This window comes from Sus scrofa, chromosome 9, assembly GCF_054392235.1.
Source record: "Sus scrofa isolate SSC_HxYL_T2T_F1_AM1 chromosome 9, Sscrofa_HxYL_maternal_Yorkshire_Landrace_v2.0, whole genome shotgun sequence".
Lineage (NCBI taxonomy): Eukaryota > Metazoa > Chordata > Mammalia > Artiodactyla > Suidae > Sus > Sus scrofa.
In genome coordinates this window covers 88,909,640-88,926,465 of record NC_139391.1, presented here as the reverse complement: position 1 = coordinate 88,926,465, position 16,826 = coordinate 88,909,640, and the positions used below count along the sequence as shown (strand labels likewise).

Below are 16,826 nucleotides of genomic sequence, written 5' to 3'. Positions count from 1 at the left end.
GCCAATAATTAGATCATTCATTCTTCCAACAATTATTATCTACCCTAAATCAGGAACTGTGCTAGGCATTTGGAGTTTAATACAATATATGATGGGCACTTTACCTAGCTACTTTATGTAAATTATGTGATTCTAGAACAAGCAAAAAAATAGGTTTCATTACATATGCCAACATTTATCAACTGGTAGTATTTGCCTCCAGTGCTTTGTACAGAAGAAATTTCTGAGGCTGCCTTTGGCTCAACAGTCAAATATTTTAGTTAACTATTTATTATTGTGGCTGTTTGAGTGTCTAGTGGTAGCATGTATATCATGTACTGCTTATCCCTGTCCTACCGTTTTCTTAGAATCAGCAATTTTATTGGAAAAATAAGTATACTTTATAGGTAGCCTATTTATATAATGAATAATGTGAGCAGATTAATAAATGATAGTTCCTATATTAAACTGTAGAAATGACTTATGATGCTCAATTCTTCATCTTTTACAAACTCATATTTATTTTTAGATCTAATGAATCACCATTTGCCCTTTGCTTCACAAAGAACTTAGGATAATGTTCTTGGGAATCTTGGTCCTCTCTCAAAGATAGCTTTATTTTTGGCAAATTGCCATATCCATGATAGAAGTTTTAGCATAAAAGCCTTAGAAAATGTTTATTTAAGATAAAAGTACAGAGTGAGTAAATATCAGAATTCATTTTGATAATGATCAGCTATTGTTTGCATCATGCCATCTGTCTTTATATCTCCCTATACTTAACAATTAATAATAAACATGTTAATATTTTTTACAAAATCTAAACAATGCTGGGCACTTAGTAAAGACTTAATAAATGCTTGTTATTTGATTAGAAGAGTGATCTGTATGTTCCAAGAAGTTTTTTTTTTTTTTTTTTTTTCAACACTATGCTCTGCATGTTTTAGAAGAAACAAGAATCCTAGTCCTTATCAGTGCAAATTCTAGATGATGTTGGCATACTAAGCATTTAGGCATTTTAACATTACCCAAACTAGAGAACAATAAGCATTTTATTTTATTTTTAACTCAATGAATTTATTACATTTATAGTTGTACAACAATCATCAAAGCCAGTTTTACAGCATTCCTATCCCAAACCCTCAGTGCATCCCCCCACCCCTCAACCTGTCTCCTTTGGAAACCATAAGTTTTTCGAAGTCTGCGAGTCAGTATCTGTTCTGCCAAGAAGTTCATTGTATCCTTTTTTTAGATTCCACATGTAAGTGATAGCATTTGATGTTGGTGTCTCATTGTCTGACTGACTTCACTTAGAATGATAATTTCTAGGTCCATCCGTGTTGCTGCAATTGCCGTTATTTCTTTCCTTTTAATGGCTGAGGAATATTCCATTGTGTTTATGTACCGCATCTTCTTTATCCACTCATCTCTTGATGGATATTTAGGTTGCTTCCATGGCTTGGCTATTGCATATACTACTGCAATGAACATTGGAGTACATGTATCTTTTCAAGTTGTGGTATTCTCTGGGTAGATGCCCAGGAGTGAGCATTTTATAAATAAATAATAAACTCTATGGGACTGACCTTAAGGTCAAAATAAGATGAATCTTGGAAACTTAAGACAAATTTTCTGAAGACATTCAGACAAAAGTTCGTTTTTGTCAGATGTCCATAATTCGAGAAAATGGGAAAAGATTTTTTTCAAACACAGGAAGGAAAATATCCTGAGTATAAGGACAAAGTATTATCTAAAGAATTAACCTAGCAATTCATATGTTTATTCATTTCCCTCGTTTATTCAATGTCCAAAAAATTGCTTGCGTACCTACGGTGCAGTTTATAAGACGCTTCAAGGTAGGGTAAACATGAGAATGGAGACAGCACTTCATTTAAAGTATCTGTGGGATGCCTAGATGAAAATCTCTCCCTAATGTGTGATTCTGTGGGCTTGGATGTCAGGTGAGAATTACACATGCCATCTGAGTAAGTTGAGAAGGCTTTTTCATCTAGGTGCCAGGGGATATGTTAGAGAGGAGTGAGGTCACTCTGGGAAAAAGTATGTAAGGCCAAGACCCCCAAGATATAGCTCTGGGTCAAGGTGTTGCCTAAAGGAAGAAACATTAATGAAGGAATTAGGAAATGTATAGGTGGAAGAAGAGTCAATAGAGAGGGTAATTTAAAAATAAGTGTTGGATGATAGAACATTATTTAATATTTTCTCCCAGATCATAAAGTAGACCTGATGCCGTATGAAATCTAGTAGGTAATCTCTTGTTTGTTGATTCCTATGTCATTGATCCATTGATGCTGACTAGATGTGAGTAGACTATTATAAATGCAAAGCATAATTGATTTAAAAATCTGAATATATTTTGTGTATGTAATTATTTCAAAGATAAATTTGGAAAAAGCTCATGTACAGTAAATGTATGTAATATATTCTTTCCCTATTAAAGACCTACTTTTATATATTTAAATGACAATAAACTTTCAGAAGAGCTTTTATTGAGATGAGATTGATTATATATTTCTTTTTTAGAAGCAAAATACTTGTTTGATATGAATTTATTTAAGGATAGGCACTGCTAACAACACTGTGATACAGCATGACAGTTTAAACTTTTTTCTATAGACGGAAAGAAAATTTTCTTCTATTCAGAGGACTGTATATTCAATTACAAAATTGTGATAAAATGTGTTAGTAAAAAAATGAAAAAGAAAATCTTTGTGAGTTCCCAATGTAGCTCAGTGGGTTAAGAATCTGACTAGTATCCATGAGGATGCTGGCCTCACTCAGTGGGTTAAAGGATCCATTGTTGCCACAAGCTGCGGTATAGATTGAGGATGTGGCTTGTATCTGGCATTGCTGTGGTTGTGGTGTAGGCCAGCGGCTATGTCTCTGATTCGATCCCTAGCCTGGGAACCTCCATATGCTGCTGGGTGAGGCCCTAAAAAGACAAAAAAAAAAAAAAAAAAAAAAGAAAAACTTTGTACTTTAATAAAATGCACAGGAAATTTTGGACTCAGTTATGCCTTAAGTATTTAATTATCAAAACATGATAAAGTCTTGAATTCTCCGAGGTGGACCCCAAGGTGAAATAAAAACCAAGAGCGAATTCTTAACTAAATTACATTTTCCAAATTAAATAGGCTGTTTTTAGTTTTTCATTACTCTTTTTGATGAGGAATATAATTTTTTGTGTTTGTATGTAACATTCCCTTTGACCAGATGCCATTGCTTATCTTTGTGGGTTTGGTTATTTTAGTGATTGCCATTCCAAGGTAGGATTTGTAACATTTAGTTAGGAAGAATTGTGACAATGTTTAGACTACAATCCTAGAGGGACTGTCCTTGCAGTTTGACAAAAATGTCCTATCTTTACCTTTAAGAAAAACAGTGGTGAGGATTTCTTTTTTCAATGTTTTCATGGGTCTGTTTTATGTCTTTGTCTTCCTTGAAGTATCTGGAATTTGCACTTGTGTAAGGAAGCTAGGAGCTAGCTGTTTACTAACATTGATTGGGTGTTAAAATATGCAACAGAGATGATGCTGGATTATTAGGGCTTCACTTTCATTTCACAGGAGTCCCTTGAGGTAGGTTCTGTTTTGTCATACCATATGTAAAGGAGAATTTATCCTCTTTTCCACTTCTAAAGAGGGAGACTTGAAAATGGAAAATCAAAGTTGAAGGGAAGATAACTTGTTCATTAAAGGAAAAGTGGTGGAGCGAGTTAAAGGGAAGATGGGAGGAGGGCATGAGATTGGGAGCAGGGCCAGAGCTGCTATGTACAGATGGCATCTCAAGTGAGAATCCTTCCAAGAGAGGAGAGAGGCTAGAGAGTCGGGGTGGGGACGCTATGGAGGGATCAGTGACCAAGGGGAAGTTAAAAGAGATATTTTGCTTTGGAAAATGTATCAGTAGCTCCTTCTCTATTCTATCACAAAACCTTCCATATAGTCCACATTATTGCCATTGAAAGACTGACCTCAGGAGGGTTCTTGGTCAGATTAGAGCCAGAACAAGGTCCAGTTACACATGTTGATTACATGTTGATGATGAAACAGAAATGCAAAGATGTTGAGGATAGGGAGTTCCTGTCATGGCTCAGCAGGAACAAAACCAACTAGTATCCAAGAGGACATGGGTTCAACCCCTGGCCTTGCTCAGTGGGTTAAAGCCATGGGTTCTATCGCTGGCCTTGCTCAGTGGGTTAAGGATCTGGTGTTGCCGTGAACTGTGGTGTAGGTCAAAGATATAGCTAGGTTCCCACATTGCTGTGGCTGTGGTATAGGCCAGGCAGATGCAGTTCCGATTAGACCCCTAGTTTGGAAACCTTCATTTGCAGAGGGTGCAGCCCTAATAAGAAAACAAAACAAAACGACAAATAAACAAACAAAAGAATTCTGCCCAGATCTCTCTGACTTTATCAGATACTTTGTTACTGTATCCTTTTGCCTACAATTAGAAGTCAGCTATAAATTCATGGGGAAACACCTCAGAAAGGCTGCTTTATCCTTTGTTGATGATTCCTTCATTATTATTCTGTTACCAGTGTCTGACTGGACAGTTGATTTGATCGTTTTGTCAGGTATCTCAGAATTCGACATCATCCAAAGAATCAATGCCTGTGTTTTTGCATATGTATCCTAAAGAACTGTACTTCCTCAGCTATACTGGTATTCTTTAGAATGATGATTCTCAAAGGAATAAACAGAAGCCTTAGCTTCATGTTCTGTAAAAGAGTAAAAGAGAAAATATGATTCATTAGAGATGCTTATGTAGGTTAATTACCTTTGCTTTTAATAATTTATAAATACTTTGAGCTTTATTATTGTTTTTGCCAAACTCTGTTAAGCAAACAAATTTGAAAAATTAGTGGTGCAATTTCAGAAAACTTCAAGTCAGTTTTTAAATTTAAAGAGTAATATAGCAAGTTTTATCGCATAAAATGAAATACATTTCAAGAATCATTTTAATACTGTAAGCACAAAAATACTGGCCTTAATATATTGTATATGCTGCTGGAAGTTAGTTTTTAAAGTGCTTAAAACACAAGATGTATGACATTTCAGAAAAACTGAGTAGAAAATGGGTATTTTCTGAAAGTATCTCATAAATTTATGTGACTGTATTAAGAAACAGGACCACTGTCTTCAGATAATTAAGTGACCTATAAAAAATGATCATCATAAAAATATTAATCCAATTAAGATTATCTACATCAATGTCTTAAAAGCAGTTTACCTTGCAGTGCTTTGTAACAGGATGTCTCAACCTCGGTACTGTTAACGTCTAGGACCAGTTAATTCTTCAGGGCTTGACATGTGCATCACTGGGTATGTAGTAACATCCATGGCCTTTACCCACTGGATGCCAGTAGCATCCCCACATCCACCCCACAGTCTGAACATTTAGAACTCACTCCAGACATGCCAAATATCTCGTAGGGGCAAAATTGTCACAGATTGAGAAACACTACCCTATCAAAATCATCGTTTAACTTCATTTGAGATAACTTCCTACATTATTTTAAAGCTTAATATATGAAGCTTTAATTATTCATAATTGTTACGAAATACTTTGTACTTCTTATTTGTACTTACTTTCTACAAGCTTTGTATAGTTATGTAGCTGAAAAAGTTGCACATGGCCATCTCCATTTCTGTCAAACAAGAAAAATTTACTACTAGCGAATAAATGAATAGAAGTCATTTTATTTGGGGAAGCTCTTTAGAAGAGTTCAAATAATATTGATGGAACATTCTGCCTGAGAGTGGATTTATTTTGTTGATGATTGCCAATTTCATTGACAGTTACTCTCATGTTACTTGTTTTAAGTGAAATTATTATATCTAAGGAAGAGCCCAATAAATTCAACTTTAACAACTTGGATGCCATTTGTATTCCAAAATTAGTTAAAATTATTTCAAATATAAAAACCAAATTAATTTTTATGACTTTCTTAGCTGATTTCTGTATGGGAATTGTGTTATGGCTTGCTAAATCCAGACAGCGAGGGAGTGGGAAATGTATCAGGAGAAACAGGGACTATAAAAAAGCAAGGACTGGAACTCACAGATCTCAGAAATATAATTTCATTAAATTCATTTTCTTTCTTTTTTTCTTTTTCTCTTTTTTTTTTTTTTTGTCTTTTTCCGGGGCTGCAACCTCGGCACGTGGAGGTTTCCAGGCTAGGGATTGAATCAGAGCTGTAGCCGCCGGCCTATGCCACAGCCACAGCAACACGGGAACCGAGCCGTGTCTGCGACCTACACCACAGCTCACGGCAATGCCGGATCCCCAACCCACTGAGCGAGGCCAGGGATCAAACCCGCAACCTCATGGTTCCTAGTCGGATTTGTTAAGCACTGAGCCACGATTGGAACTCCCTAAAGTCATTTTCTTTTACTGTAACACAAATCCATTGCTCCTTCAGAGTCCGTTACTGGAATATTTACCTGGCTCATTTTTGATCATCTTGTAGTTCATCAGTAGGTCATCTGTTCTTTACAGTTTTAGCTCTAGAATATTTCTAGAATTTGCCCTTTCCTCTTCATCCTCATTGCAGTGACTTTTGTGTTTATCATTAATATAGTTCTTCTTGTAAAGCTGCCTCATCAGCAGCTCTGCCTCTGGTCTTCAATACCCGCACAGTTCTATCTAGAACATGAATGAAGCCATGTGATACTCCTACTTATATTTCTACCGTAGTTACCTTTTGCCCAAAGAATAAAGTCTTAAAGCCTCAGCCTGACTCCATTCCCCACCCCACTTTCCCACCATCATCTATCATCCCTTTGTCTACAGCCTCTGTTCAGTTCTGTTCAGTGGCTTAGCTATTGCCTGTGTGTTTCTTTCTGCGTTTATGTATATTGTTCCTTCAGTCTGGATAATTCCTAGTGCTTCTATAGGATTCTACTCAAGAATCTCATTTTTTTGTGTGTGAAATTTTCTCTCTAATGACCGGGCATACATAATTATTTGTATTTATCTCTTTGCATTTTAAGAACACACACACACACACACACACACACACACACACACACACACACACACACACTCTCTCTCTCTCTCATTTAAAAGATTTAAGAAAAGTAGGATACCTACAGAAACGTATCTATGCAAAACTATTATGTGAAATAAAGATGATTATAATTCTGTAGCAAATTAAGACAAAAATCCTTAAACAATTTTTAATTTTTGCCAAGTCAGTGTGCCACTTTTAATTTAGTACCTTTTAAATTTAGTATCTTCTTAACATATGCTATCTAAAACCTTAAATTTATATTTTAATTCATATTATAATATCTTCATTTATTTATATAACTATAAATATGTAGTAGGTAATCCATTCCTCTTGAGTTTGAAGTGATTTTCCTTGTCTCATATAAAATACTATGTTATGAAATTATAGTCATATATAATTCTAAAATATGTAATTTTAATGCAGGTATTATTAGTTTTTTCACTTTTAAACATAACTGAAATCTAAATACAAAATTTTTGGAATGTATACAAAAGGAAATTTTTACAACACAAAGGAGATCCAAATGATTAATATCCATATAAAATATTAAGAAAATATGTGAGAAAATCTCAGTGGGAAAATAGACAAAGTGAATGAAGAGGCAGTTCATATGCATACCAAAAATTACAAACACTGTATATAAAAAGTTTCATATCTTCACTAAAACTGAAAGAAGTATAACTGAAAATGTTTTGCCATTTTTGGCCCATTGCATAAAAATAAATTAAGTGCAATTTTATTAAAATAATTGAAACATTTCCTTAGGGCTCAGTGCCATGTCCGATCCTACGTTTCCTGACTTTCCATCTTAGTGCTCCTTCATTACCCTCCAGTGTCTAATGTAAAAGGAGTTCTATGGGAAATTATTTTAAATAATCATTACTAAGGAAAAGCACAGGGAAAAATCAAAAGTAAATTGAATGAATTTTGTGACCTGTATAATACATTTAATGCAATAGAACTAAAGTGTTTGAAATAAAATTCAAATATACAAAAAATTGTAAAGTTGAGTGAGAGCTAGAATTGTGCTATGTGTTAAAAAAAAGAGACCAATTTGTAAAGAGAGATGATGAGGACCTTTGAGCTGTTCCTTTTGCTTTTTTCCCCTTATTGAATCCCAAACTTTTATGTTTATTTTAAATGTAAAATGTTTAGTCTATATATAAGGTAGCAGTGGAATTTAGTGTTGTACAGTTGGGTGAGAGGCAGTTCCTCCTTTGAATCCCAGGAGTTTGATTTCTGGCTCCATCATTTACTATGTAACTTGAGACAAATAACTTAAACACTCCATCTCAGTTTTCTTATATGAAAATATGGAAATAATATTATTACTTCACCAGAAATTTGTTTTGACCACTAAATAAATATAAAGGCTTAAACATGTACCTGGGTTTTAGAGAGCACTTAATAATTGTTATCTATTTTTATATTGTTTGATTTATTGACCACTTAATATTTTTATTTTTAAACCATATCACAAATCACTTAAATATGGATTATGCTGAAAATTAAATATTTAACACATTCTTATTTTATAAAATCTATTTAATATATATTTTTTGAAAGTATAACTGAGCAGAAATGTTTTTGTACATTTTATTGGATGCCTCAGGGTCTGAGAAATATGAAATATAAAAAAATACAAATAGTGAAAAACCTAATACATTTATATGAATCATATACTAAATATGACTGCCATATATATATGTGCACATATTGCTACCTTAAAATAAAATGAAGTTGTGGTTGTGGGAAAGTCATCCTGAATTTGGATTCTTAGTTTGAATTTCCCCTACAAAGATGTCTTGCATCACAACTAAGAATCATTTTCTCACCAGGGTGTAGATAATTTAGGGATGTAATATATCTTTCAATGTTTATGAATGAAGTAAATGGCATCATTTAAAATTCCTAGATGATGTCAATATTTATAACGTTAGAACCTTTAAAGAATGTCACAAAATAGGAGTTCCCGTCGTGGCGCAGTGGTTAACGAATCCGACTAGGAACCATGAGCTTGCGGGTTCGGTCCCTGCCCTTGCTCAGTGGGTTAAAGATCCGGCGTTGCCGTGAGCTGTGGTGTAGGTTGCAGACGCGGCTCGGATCCCGCGTTGCTGTGGCTCTGGCGTAGGCCGGTGGCTACAGTTCCGATTCGACCCCTAGCCTGGGAACCTCCATATGCCTCGGGAGCGGCCCAAGAAATAGCAAAAACAACAACAACAACAACAACAAAAAAAGAATGTCACAAAATAAATGAATCTTTTCTCTCCTAAGTTTGTACACATGGTTGCACAATTTTGCACTTATCAACAGTGTGTTCAAAGATTTTCCTAACACAGTCCCTGAACTAGTTAATGTCCTAAGGGGGGGGACAAAACTCAAAAAAAATGATCATTTTTGGCAATCTTCTAAGTGTAAATAACATTTAATTATGCCATTTGAAACTATACAACTGATAAGTAACAGTAAAAGGATCTAAATATTTCTCTAGATTAATATTGTGTCACTGAAATACTCATCTTAGGATTTGCATATCATCCAATTTTACAGTGTAATAAAAAGAGAATAGAACATTGTCATTGGAAAATGATGCCAAAATATCACTCTAAAGTCATTTTGTTTTCTTCTTGACTTGTATCAGTTTTGTGTTTCTTTCTCAAAGTAATTTCCTAATACCAAGTTATTAGGTATTATGTATACATATAAAAGAAATAAATAATGGAGATCAGGATAGATGTATATTATTGTCATCAGAGTTCAAATTTTGTCCAAGAAACACTTATGTTACAAGACAAGCAATTAATATCGAGTAAATGACATTTGTCTTTTGTAACAAAATACTACCTTATAGATCTAAAATGTAAACAATTTAAAATAAGTACTCTAAGTTATAAAATGTCACAATTCCTAAAATGACAGAAATGATAAATTATATTTGAAGTATTTATAATGCTGTGCTTTATAGGCAAGGAAGATATTTAACAGAGGAAATACCTGGTACATTGTTGTTGGAATGTATCATTTAAGTATGAAAATACAAAGCTGCTTTTTCCAGATTTCTATAGTTAGTGAAATTGTTTCTTGTCATTTTGTTTGTGACAGTGAAAATAACTAAGTAGATGTCATCAAATTGTTTCTTATTTCTCCATACAGTTTTTCTACTCTGATGGCTGTTTATTGAAATCCCCTAATTTTTTTCTACTAAACCTTTGTTACAACTTTGGTTCTATGTTGTGTCTGAGTGTCCTTAGGGTATATTATAAGTGACATTGTAACATAATTGGGATCCTTGTATCTAATGTAACTGTTGTGAGATGTACATTTAATCAATTTCATGTGTTTGCATTTAGTCAGGAAAGGAGGTAAGAAAGAAAGGAAGATGTTTATTAAACAACATAGAGACTCCATAATTAAAGGAGCAGTAATCTGCAGCGGTTTGGTAGGAGGAGACTGGAGAAGGAAATTTGTGAAATCTTAAAACAGTAATGAGAAAAAAAAAATCCTTCTTAACATCCTACCCCACTAGTTACCTCCTTCTCTACTCTTCTATAGTCTGAAGATAAAAAGCAATGATCCCTGTACTTAAGCTCTCTTGGTTCATCTTGGTCAAGCCTTCCTATCTTTTTTCTCACTCACTTATAAGGTCTGTTTCTACTTCTGAACAAATGTATATTTAGTAAATAAATGACAGTATACACTTGTCCATGGTTATCTACTGGGGCTTGGTTCCAGGATGAGTTCCCTCCCTATCTGAGGATATATTTTCATATATGATTGAGGAATCAAATCTCATTACCAAGATTAACAAGGAGGCTCAACTCTGACACTGTTTTCCTTTACCCTTTTCTTTCCTTGATATCCAGATCTCTTATCCAGGTTCCAATCTCTTTTTGCCCAGATTTTTGGTTTCTCTTCCATGACACACACCCATGACCCATTCTCTCTGCCTGAAACATTTCTTGATTGCAGATCATGTGTTTTTGCTGATTGGAAAGCCCTCTCTCCCTCATGTTCTCTCTCTCCTGGTGAACACGTCCTTCAAGGTCAGATTTGGATTGTACACTTCTTTGTAGCTTTTCCTAATCTTTCCAGTCAGAATCACACTTCCGTCTCTATGCTTCCACAGCACAATTATTCACCAGGTTGCCTCATAGGAAGGTGAATGTGTTTAAGTTTGTCTTTCCAAATAGATTGTGAGGTCATTGAGGCCCTAGAATACTGCTTAGTCATGTTTGCATCCCCCAGAACCTGTGACAGTTACATGCACTTGTCACTTGAAAACTGTGTGATTTGAATATCTGCAATGTATCTACTTTGGCTGGTTTTTATTAATTCCCTTGCGGATCCACCTAGTTGGAATCTCTTGGTTATTAGCTAAGGTTCCTATTCATATTTCTTGGCTTTTACTGCTATTCTAGTAGTTCTATCTATCCCTTTCCTCTTACTCCTTGTTCTCTTGCCATCTGACACTGTGACAACTTAATATCCCTCATGGTGCTCTGCCACCTAATTATAATACACATTTTGCACGCCAAGTAATTATACCCCCTTCAAAGCTGCCACCTCACTTAACGAATTTTGTTTGTTCATGTTGCACAGGGCAGGATCTTAATATAATGTAGAGTTTTTTGTCCCCTTTTACATGCATCTTGCATTGCTTTCACACATATTTCTCTCGATATATATAGACATATTTTCCATTTTTACTTTCCTCAGGAGATACACATTCATATCTTAAAATGAATATGAGAAGTGTGTAATCATGCTGGTTCTTTCATGTATGTTACTATTGGTTTTCACAGTCCTTTTAACTGTAGGTTTTTTTTGAACATAGGGATCTGCTCTGGACAGTCTCTGAAGCAGCATCTTATGGAGGCAATTGGAAACAAAAAATAAACTAGAAACAAAAGAACCTAAAGCATGATTCTTGGGTATTTTTTAAATAGGGTTGTAGGCCAATATTGGAAAACAGTTTTACCTTCATATTCCTAATCCTTACCATAATCTTGAATATGCATTTTGCTTATGTTGAAAAATGTTCACAGCTCATTAGAGTATAAACCTTAATTATTACTGAGAATTAGTATCCTTTGAGCATTAATTTTAAAAAATCAGTCAAATCAGAAATTACCCATATAGCAGAAGTTTCCTTCACTTTGGACATTTATATTTTTCAAATCCTGTCTCTTGAGATACTTAAAAATATACAATAAATTATAAAATACAAATATATACATTTAAACAAGTTAAAATTTAAAATCCTGAAAACAGAGATATGATCAATAACTGAAATATACTCAGAATAATAAATTTATTTATGAAGGTTTCTTTATATGAAAAAGAAAAAGGAAAGTAACCCAACAGAAACATGGAAACATGATGTAAATAAGCAATATAGTGCACAGGATATTTGAATGGCCAAGGGACACATGAAAAGGTGCTCAGTGTCCTGGAATCTGATATATATTTCAAGTGACATTCATTTATTATCTCTTGGTTATGCCCAGCTCAGAAAGCTAGGCACCCCTTTTCTGCATTCTCTACTCACCGTCTCAGAAGACTGAAATCAGGGTGTTGTCAGGGCTGTATTCTCATCTGGAGGTTTGACTAGAGTTGACTCTTGTCCTGAGTTGCCTGAGGTTGTTGGGGAAATTGTTTTCCTTGAGGCTGTAGAATTCATGGAAGCTTGCTTCTTCAAAGCCAGGAGCAGAGATAAGGAGAGACTTTGCTGCATTCTTAGACCCTCTTCCAAAGGACTTGGTCACCTTGGTCACCTGAATAGATTGAGTCCACCCAGGATGAGCTTCTTTTTGATGAACTTAAAGTCAACTAATGAGAGACTTCTACTGTATTCAAACTCTCATGCCACATAATGTAACCTAATGAAGGGTGGGACCATAGCCATAATCTATTGGTTAAAAGTAGCTCACAGTTGCCACCCATATTCAAGGGGAGGGGATTATTTAAGGATGTGACTCATTGGGATTCACCCTCTGGTGCCTCTCACCCTCATCCTACAGGCAAAAATTTAAGAAGCTCACTAAAGTAAATTCATTGTGAAGGGGAATTTGGTAGCACAAAGTAAAGTGTACTCTAAAATCTAGCAATCACATGTATAGTTATGTGTCCAAGAGATAGCTGCAAAAATGTCTAGTTGCATTTTTATTAATGAAAATTTGGACAAAATATAAATTCTTTAAATAGAAGACTAGTTGAATAAATTTAATATTCATACAATGAATATTTAAGATTCATACAATGAATACTTTAAAATCTTGTTGAACTATAGTTGATTTACAATGTTATATTAGTTTCAAGTATATAGCAGTCATTCATTTATGTATAAACATTTATGTGTGTGCATGTGTATCCCTTTAAATTTTTTTCCCTTATAGGTTATTACAAGATATCGAGTATGATTCCCTGTGCTATAGGTCCTTGTTGGTTATCTACTTTATATATAGTAGTGTGTGTATATTTAATCCCCAAATCCTAATTTATCCTTCACAATTCCCTTTCCTCTTTGGTAACTATAAATTTGTTTTCTCTGTCTATGAGTATTTCTTTTTTGTAAAAAAGTTCATTTGTATTATTCGTTTAGATTCCACATATCAACAATGTCATATTTCTTTCTCAGTCTGACTTACTTCACTTGGTAAACTAATCCCTAGGTCTACTCATGTTGCTGCAAATAGCATTATTTCAATCTTTTTCATGGTTGCGTAAAATTTCGTTGTGTGTATATACCACATATTTATCCATTCATTAGTCATTAGATACTTAGGCTCATTCCATGTCTTGTCTATTATAAGTAGTGCTGCTGTGAACATTGGGGCATGTGTGCTTTCGAATTATATTATCCAGATATACCCATGAATAGTATTGCTGGATTATACACTAAGTCTATTTTTAGTTTTCTATTTTTATTTTTTAAATGGCCACAAGTGCAGCATGTGGATGGAGGTTCCCAGGCAGGGATTGAATCCAAGCCACAGACTCTGCAGCTGCAGCAGCACTGGATCCTTTAATTTATAGTGTCAGGCCTGGGATTAAATCTCCAGCAACTCAAGCTGCTACTGTCTGATTCTTAACCCACTATGCCACAGTGGAAACTCCTATTTTTAGTTTTCTAAGGAAACTTCATACTGTTCTTCATAGAGGCTGCACCAAGTACATTTCCACTAAGTATTGGATGGTTCCCTTTTATCCATACCCTTTCCAGCATTAATTATCTGTAGACTTTTTAATGATGGTCAGTTTGACTGGTGTTAAGTGGTACCTCATTATGATTTTGATTTGCATTTCTCTAATAGTTAGTGAGGTTGAGCTTCTTTTCATATGCCTGTTGGTCATCTGTATGTCTTCTTTGGAGAAATGTCTAATTATGTCTTCTGCCCATTTTTTGATTGAGTTGTTTTTGTTTTGTTTTGTTTTGTTTTTGATATTGAGTTGTGTGAGCTGCTTATATATTTTGGAAATTAATCCATTATAGGTTGCACCATTTGCAAATATCTACTCTCATTCCATAGGTTGTCTTTTCATGTTGTTTATGGTTTCCTTTGCTGTGCAAAAGCGTTTCAGTTTAATTGGGTCCCATTTGTTTATTTTGGTTTTTATTTCCATTACTCTGGAAGGCAGATCCAAAAAAATACTACTGTGATTTATGTCAAAGAATGTTTTGCCTATATTTTCCTTAAGGAATTTTATAATATCTGACCTTGCATTTAGATCTTTAATCCATTTTGAGATTACTTTTGTAAATGGTGTTAGAGAATGTTCTAATTTCATTCTTTTATTTATTTATTTTGCTTTTTATAGTCATACCTATGGCATATGAAGGTTCCCAGGCTAGGGGTCGAATCGGAGCTTACAGCTGCCACCTAAGCCACAGCCAGAGGAATGCAGGATCTGAACTGCGTCTGCAACCTACACCACAGCTCACGGCAATGCCAGATCCTTAACCCACTGAGCAAGGCCAGGGATTGAACCCCTAACCTCGTCGTTCCTAGTCAGATTCGTTTCTGTTGAGTCATGACGGGGACTCCTAATTTCATTCTATATCATGTAGCAGTGTAGTTTTCCCAACACCACATGTTAGAGAGACTGTTTTTTGTCCATTGTATATTCTTGCTTCTTTGTCATAGATGAGTTGAACATAAATGCTTGGGTTAGAATCTGGGCTTTCTATCCTGCTTCATTGAATTCATTCTATATTTCTATTTTTGTGGTAATACCATACTATGGTTTTTTGAAGACTATACTTTGAGGTGTATTCTGAAGTCAGGGAGCCCTATTCCTCTGACTTCATTTTTCTCTTTCAGGATTGCTTTGGCGATTTGGAGTCTTGTGTATTTTAATTCAAATAAAAAAGTTGTTTTAGTTCTATGAAAAATGCCATTGGTAATTTGATAGGGGGTGCATTGAATCTATTGGTTGCCTTGGATAGTATGGTCATTTTGACACTATTGATTCTGCTAATCCAAGAACTTGTTACATCTTTTCATCTGTTTGTGTCTCCTTTAGTTTCTTTCATTAGCATCTTACTTTTCAGAATACAGTTCTTTTGCCTGCTTAGGTAGGTTTATTCCTAGGTATTTTATTCTTTTTGATGCAATATACAATGAATTCTTGTGCTCCACAGCAGTGAAAAATGAATGAATCATAGCTACATATGCATATGTAGATATACATATATATGGAATATATTTTATTTGTGTATGTGTGTGTGTGTGTGTATATATATATATATATATATATATATGGAAGATTGAGTGAAAAAATAGCAAGTTGCAGAAAAAAGATACTGTAATGCAAATTTTACAGGCTTCATTATATATGTATATATACAATGTATATGTATATATTCATTTATATATAATTATGTTATGAACACAATAAAAGATAAAGGAAGCTAGAAATAATGAAGAGCATTGTTAACATCTGGACTTTAGAAGACGTAAGTGAAAAAAATGTGTGCTTACCAACTGGAAGAAAAATCAGTTGTAACTGTGTACTTTTATATTTGTATTTCAATGAGGTCTTTTCAAAGGATACCTTGGGATCTATGTATCATATTCCACTGAGATAGTTTTCAAATTTAATCTGGAATTTTTCAGCTCTTAGACATAAGCCTCAGGAAGATAATAAGGAAAAGTTTTTTTTAAGTTCAAAGTTATTTACTTATGAGTTCCCTTATAAAAAATATCTTGAATGCTATCAGGTTTTATAGTTGATTAAGGCATTAAATTATGATATTTTAATATCATTAAAATTGATAGCGTGTGTGTTTCACAGATTCAAGTACACTGTAAGTTTAGGAAATGTTTAACTGCTAGTAATTCATTACATCTAAATTAGCACATTGATGCTAAATACCATTAGTATTACCATAAAATGGTATTTGAATATATTATCTTCTGCATATTTTACATTAACTTCTTTGTTTTTATTACTTATCCCTTATTCTCAGTATTTAAAAAAATATCCTTTAAAGTACATATGAGCAACTCTTCACAATAAAGTTTTATCAAAAGTCATATTTAATCAAAATTACATAGGGTGCTGATATTTATTTGTTTTTGTTTTTTTACTAGAGCATTACATAAGTTTATTTCGGATGTAATAGCAGTGTTAAAATCAACAAGTTTAAATCTTAACTGCACCAAGTAAACGTAGCCATTTAAGCATTTTTAAAGTTATTTCCTCCAAGATAACTGAGGGAGCTTTTCTTTTCTACCCCACACACCAGTTTCCCAATAGTTTTATTTTTTGGAGGACTTTCAATTGATAAGTAAAGTGTTTTGAGGATATTTCAGAA

General features: G+C 34.1%; 1 protein-coding gene and 1 long non-coding RNA gene across 2 annotated transcripts in view; one reads left to right on the top strand and one right to left on the bottom strand.

The window, feature by feature from the left end:
- Nucleotides 1-16,826, top strand: part of AGMO (alkylglycerol monooxygenase) — a 668,498-nt gene that overhangs the window by 637,320 nt on the left and 14,352 nt on the right. The window lies entirely within an intron of this gene.
- On the bottom strand, nt 1,014-12,856 carry LOC146400025 (uncharacterized). Its single transcript, XR_014815909.1, has 2 exons — nt 12,558-12,856; nt 1,014-4,714 (listed from the first exon to the last, which is right to left on the bottom strand). It is a non-coding gene; the product is annotated as an uncharacterized LOC146400025 (long non-coding RNA).